Below are 6,276 nucleotides of genomic sequence, written 5' to 3'. Positions count from 1 at the left end.
TGAATTATGCTGGAATGCTGTTAAAGGGCATTATCAAGAACAGCGATACTCGACTTCTTTCCATCAGGCTAACAGTCGGAGGCGGACATGCCCACAGGGAAGGGTATGTTCACTTCACGAGTGATTTAAGGAGACTTGCAAAACTGGGTGGAGACTGGTCTGGAAGAAGTATGGTTAACTTTCCTCTGGTCAGTCCAGAATGACTGCGCCGAGTAACTAGAACTTCACTGTTCTCGTTCCAAAGTATTATCACCCCTCTCACCTTTCCAGAACTATTCGCCGCTTTCTGCTTTTTCCCCAAAGGGCTGGAGCCAACTGACTCTACCTCAAAGTCTCAAGAGCCCACCCTGCACTCCTGCAGCTCCGGTTCAAGAACTCTCCAGACCCGAGGCCTTAGGAACGCGGTCCTGGAAAACATGGGGTCACGCGCGGGGCAGGCGCCAAACTGGCCACAGCCAGGGGAGCGGCACTAAAGGCGGGGCTGCTACGGGGCGGGGCGGGGCGGGGCGGGGCGGGGCGGGAGGAGGCCTGGGGGCGGCTTGGGTGTCACCACCAACACGCTCCGGCCGGAAACTGGCGCTAGTTTCCGGCCGGACGGCCGAAAGCCACCGATCCCGAACCAGCTGCCGGAGCCGTAGTGGCGACGGGGTGTGGAGGAGGCAAAAAGCCACTGGGGGAGGCCAGTCCAGATCAGTGCCGTCTGGCTCCGGCTCCTGATCCTGTGCGGAGCAACAACCGCGGTCGCAGTCTCCGCCGCCGCCGCCTCCGCCTCCATCGTCGTCGGGGGAGGGGCCAGCCGGACCCCGGGGTCACAGCCGAGGAATGAGGAGAGGCGGCCGGGCCCCGCGCTCCGCCCCGGCCTAGGGCCTTGCCCCGGGAGCCGCGAGGGTAACGGAGCCCCCTGCCCTGTCACCTTCCCCCGTCTGCTCCTGCCCTTCCCGCCTCTTCAGGACTCCCAAACTCTGACCCTCCGATCTCCACTGTCCCCCTTCTCCTTTCCGATGATATTTCACCCGGAGCCACCGCCTCCGGTCACCCTCTCCTCTCCCTGACTGTTCCTTGCTTGGCCCCAACCTTTTCCCCAGTTACTCCTCTCTTTCACCTGCGTCCCGCGTTCCTAGCCCCCCGGCCCCGTTCCCGGCCTCCCTTCCTAAGCTGTGCTGGGCAGTGTGGACGGTCCTCCCTTGTCAGCGAGACTTTCGGGAAGGGATGGTGGAGTTTTAAGGTGGTTGGAGTGCAGGCTACCCCCTATCCTACCCGCAGAGGAGGATAAAGTTCATTGTAAAAGTCTCAGTATAAAAGTACAACGAAAAGAAAACAAGCTTGTTCTTCCCTGTAGAGAGCCAACTGAGATGCGTCCAGTAATGGAGGAAGGGAGCGAAAAGTGTGCGAGTGTGAGAGCGAGGGAGAGGGGGAGAGAGAGAAGGATTGATTGATTGATTCTAGGGCAGGCTTATGAACTTTAGAAAAAAGAAAAGTTGCTCTGAGCCGATGGAAACTTTAGAAGCTGATGATGAGTAAGCCGTGGGCTGCGTGATCTCACTCCTCTTCTCATAATTACTAGGTTAACGGTGTGGCTCCGGTCGGGATGGAATGGGATTTGTTTACTGGGCCGGCGTATTTTTAGCTTGTCGGCTCACAAGGACCAGAGCTCTGAGTGTCTCCGAGTCTTTCCGAGTCTCTTTCCCTCCCTGCCTCCCTCCCTCTCTGTCTAGGTAGTCTGTCTGACCTAGGTGGTTCCTCTGGGCACAATACAGATACAGAAATTAAGTTGAAAGAAGTGAACTGGTGAAATTGAGAGTCTCCCCACACTCTTCGGGGGATTTCCTTTTCATAAATGCAAAGGCGAGAATTAGCAGGACTTTGACTTTTATTTTTGTTATAGTTTGATAACTGTGTATACAATATGCTTTTTAGAAAAATCAGATGCTGATCATTTTTCAGTCTTTGGCTTGTCATACTTAGTATATTTATTTAGGAGGTCTTGGAGGAGCTGGATCCTTTTGTGTTTCAGAATCTATTTCTAAGGTGGGAAAGGACAAGAAGAGGGAGTGATAAGGCTAGTCCAAAAAGGATAGCAAATCCTACATTTTAAATATTTAGAAAATTTCCTTCCTAGTGAAAGAGATTGCATTCCTGGTGGGGTGAGAAGACAGCAGGGACTTCTGCTGGGTGACTTGGGAGACTCACACTTGTAATTAAACGTTTGCTGTGCGTAATTTACAAACGAATATATTATACTCTTTGTCCTCATTGTTTTTCTGAACAGTTCTTTTAAAGTTTAGTATCCAACCTGCTCTGCTAGTCTATTGATATTTTGAAGTCTGAACAGAACTGTAAAATAAATGAAATTGATGTTGCTCATCTGGCGTCTTTATACCAGTCTTGTTCTAATTTCCACTAGCTACCTGGCATGTCTCAGAGTACCTCCCTGAGTAAGTGGCCAGTTACTATGTACTTAGTGATCACAGATGAATACAAATATTAGCTCATGCTAGGAATAATTGAGAAAGTAAATATGCTGAAAAGATCTTCTGAAACTGAAATAGATTACTTTTCGATTTTATTCCATTCTGGATTATCAGCACCTTTCTGCCAATAATTATCCATTAACATGAATAATTTAGAATTGAACAGATATCCACTTTGGGCATTAAGCATTCAAGCAGGAAGGAAAGATGGAAAGACAATAATTTCCAAACCATTACTAATTTTTTGTTGTTGTTGCCTCACTTGACTTATCCCTTTCATTTAATGCCAAAGACTCCCTTGTGGAAAAAAAAGTAAACCTTTGCCAAAGAAAGGGCTGTCTGTTGACTTGTATAAGGCAGGCTGAACAGTAATGAATGGTAATTGTTAGTTGGACTTGATAGAGTTATGTCACCAACAACTTGGAAATATTCCTGAAGCTTTAGATCCTTAATCTCCGTCTTTTGGGACCCCTATTGAAAAAAGATTTAATTTGGAGGGTAACATCACATTTTTAAAAACCACACACACCCTCTTTGACTATTAATCATTGTTTTAATTTGTGAGTCGGTTGATGCCAGTATTAGTGATGTCTGGGAAATTCTATTTATGTCAATGAGATAAATTAGGGAAGATTTCTGAATCAGCAAAATTTGAAATGGAATTGGAGACTATGGATTAGAGTCCTAAAGAAGCTTGACCTGTGGAGTTAGATAGAACTTGGTTCAGATCTTGATTATGGTTTTTACTATGTGACCTTGGACAATTTACTTCTACATTCTTATTTATAAAGTATGTATGAGCATTCAGGCAAATGAAATAGTTATTCTTTATTAGAAGTATACAAAGAGAAAAGAACTTCCAGGCAGAAAGTATGTTTATATCTATTTATATCAACTTCTACATTTATTATTCTGTGGCTGGTGGGATGGGATGGGGCTGCGGATTGAAGCAGTTGAATAAACCTAGGATATAAGCAAAGGGCAGCCTAGTAGTCTACCACCATTCCCATTTTGCAGAAGGCATTGTTTGGGTTTTTGATTCAATGTATGTAACTGAGTGAATTATGATGGAATAACAGTATTAAAAATAAATTTTCAGATTGTTATGGGGATACTAAGTGCCACTTGTGAAAGTTTTAGAGCTTCTCAAACATGGCTTAAGCATGCTATGGATTCTGGAAGATTCTTGTAAGGCTTCTTGTAAGGAGCACCTCCTCTTCTTACCCCAATCCCATCGAGGGAAAATCCTGAGACAGTGCTTTTGAGGTGTGCCTTCAGGAATGTCTTCCCTGTGGGAACTTAGGAGCTGTGAAATCTTCTCATCAGCCCCCAATAAATTCAGAGAATTAAATTCTGTGTAACTGGAATAAACATGCAGGGCAGTTTTATGAATGCCTGAATTCAGTAGATTTTTTAATATGATAGAAGAAAGTTTTTTTTTTTTTTAATTTAAGTAAGAAATACTTGCTGAATAATGATTGAGCACTCTTGTGGAGAAAGCTGTCTCCAAACTCCAGTGGTGGACTTTGGGAATATAGAAAAGATATAAAGATGGGTGTCCTTGCCCTTGGGACATGACTCTATATACCCATCACAACGGGTATATAAAAAGGGACGGCATACTGTTATAAGCTTTAACATTTAGAACACAACATGTAAATGAAAGCAAGTTTAATGTGCTACAAATGGAGTATGTAGAGGCTAGAAAAGTTGAAGTAACAAGGTAAGATTCCGTGAGATCAATTAGGAAAGATTTCTGAATCAGCAAAATTAAAACAAATTTTTTTCTTTAATGTTTATTTCTGAGAGAAAGAGAGAGAGAGAGAGAGAGAGAGAGAGAGAGTGTGTGTGAGCAGGGGAGGGGCAGAGAGAGAAGAGGACACAGAAACCAAAACAAGCTCCAGGCTCTGAGCTGTCAGCACAGAGCCTGATGCGGGGCTTGAACCCATGAACCAGGAGAGCATGACCTGAGCCAACGTCAGACGCTTAACCGACTGACCCACCCAGGCACTCCCTGAAACAGCAAAATGTGAAATGGACTTGGAGGCTATGGATTAGAGTTATAAAGAGGAATGGCCAATGGAGTTAGATCAAACTTGGTTCAAATCTTGACTGTGTGATCTTGGACAGTTGTCCGTCCTTATCTATGAGATACATGTGAGCATTCAAGTAAATGAAATAGCTATTCTGTGTTAGGAGTAAAAGAAAATAAAAGATCTTCCAGACAGAAAGTATAGAAGGTACAGTGTGCAGTGATGATGTGAATGACTAAGCTGTGTTTGTTGGGGGAATAAATGAGAGGGGCTGGAGAGAATGTGGGTGGTCAAGTCATGGGTAGAGCAGGCAAGAGGGTGGAGGGGACTCAGAGGCCAGACTCTGCTGGGTGTTGATGGAAGCGTCAATAGAGTCATTGTAGGTTCTTGAACAAAGGATGGATTTAGTGAGAAGTATTGAGCCTTCTAGTCCAGGAACTCAGGGACAAGGAGTCAGGCGGCCACCGGTACATTGTAACTTCAGTTTCTCTCCTGGACCATCTTGGTGTAAAGGGACCATCCAGGAGACAGGATTCCTTGTAGAAGTTTTTGTGTCCACACACCTTACTCACCATGCTGAGCTCTGCTTGTGCCTGTCTCTTATTGTACTGGCTTGTGGGTTATGGCTGGATTCTCCTAAAGAGCTTATGGTAAGGACAGTGTCATGTTTTAGGTGCATTTAACGTTCAGTTATCTCTGCTATTGTAGGGCACACTAGTATATGTAATTCAGAACTTAATATGGAAATTTCTTGGTTTGAAAATGCATTATTTTTTAAGCCAGATGTGTTTTATTTATTTATTTTTAAAGTTTATTTATTTTGAGAGAGAGTGAGAATTGGAGAGGGGCAGAGAGAGAGGGAGAGAGAGAATCCCAAGCAGGCTCTGTGCTGTTAGCATGGAGCCCAATGTGGGGCTTGATCCCAGGAACCATGAGATCATGACCTGAGCCGAAATCAAGAGTTGGATGCTTACCGGACTAAGTCACCCAGGCACCCCATAAACCAGATTTATTTCAATGTTATTGAGGATCATACTAATGCTGATAATGAATTTGCATTCCTAAGCCTATGTTACCTGATGGTGAGGCGGGTATATTGATGGCAAAGAAGAGTCCACCTTGGTTTAAAGATTTTCCTCAGAAATCCTTTAAAATGGATAGTTAAGACTGGACTATACTGAGTATGTTAATGAAGATGAATTTCTTTTCAAAATCTGTGCAAGTCCAGTATGGCCACCTAAGCTCTCTACCTTATGCCTGAGAGTGATTTATAGATGATGCCTATGTTGTAGCCAGAATGAGTCCTCACTCACGGTATATCTGGAGGAATCCTATCGTGTTGTGTTGCCTTGTTGAAGATGAATGAAGGTAGCTTTTTCGAAGGACTTGGGCTTTGTAGAAGCTTTTCCAGATATCAGCTCTGCTAATAATCTGTCAGGTTTTTCCTCCTGAAGTAAACTTGTTTGAAAATCTGGCCAATTAAAAAAAAAAAAGATATGGGGAGCAGTGTCCACATGTAATAAACAAAAAAATCACACGGCTGTTCTTGCAACATGTTCTTTCAGTTGACTTGCTTGCCTTCACCACTGCGTTCCCCCACCCCTGCCTTCCCCCTACCTTCTCATAGTCATTACCAAACTATGTGCTTATGATGTCATGAGCACAGGATTATTATTTACTTCTTGAGTCAGGAGTTGTAGTATTTATGGGTGGAAATCAGAGGTAGAAGTCAGGAATCTTAATTTATACAGTTTAGTTCAGGATTATTTTCA

At 44.2% G+C, this 6,276-nt stretch overlaps 1 protein-coding gene across 1 annotated transcript in view; it reads left to right on the top strand.

The window, feature by feature from the left end:
• Positions 1 to 565: 565 nt before the first annotated feature.
• The window catches only part of OTUD7B (OTU deubiquitinase 7B), a 54,153-nt gene continuing 48,442 nt past the window's right edge, over positions 566 to 6,276 (top strand). The window contains exon 1 of the mRNA XM_027056297.2: positions 566 to 888. The gene's annotated coding sequence lies outside the window, so the exon portion shown is untranslated. The remainder of the gene's footprint in view (positions 889 to 6,276) is intronic.

This window comes from Acinonyx jubatus, chromosome C1 (assembly GCF_027475565.1).
Source record: "Acinonyx jubatus isolate Ajub_Pintada_27869175 chromosome C1, VMU_Ajub_asm_v1.0, whole genome shotgun sequence".
In the NCBI taxonomy this organism is placed as follows: domain Eukaryota; kingdom Metazoa; phylum Chordata; class Mammalia; order Carnivora; family Felidae; genus Acinonyx; species Acinonyx jubatus.
This window is presented reverse-complemented; position numbering and strand designations above follow the sequence as displayed.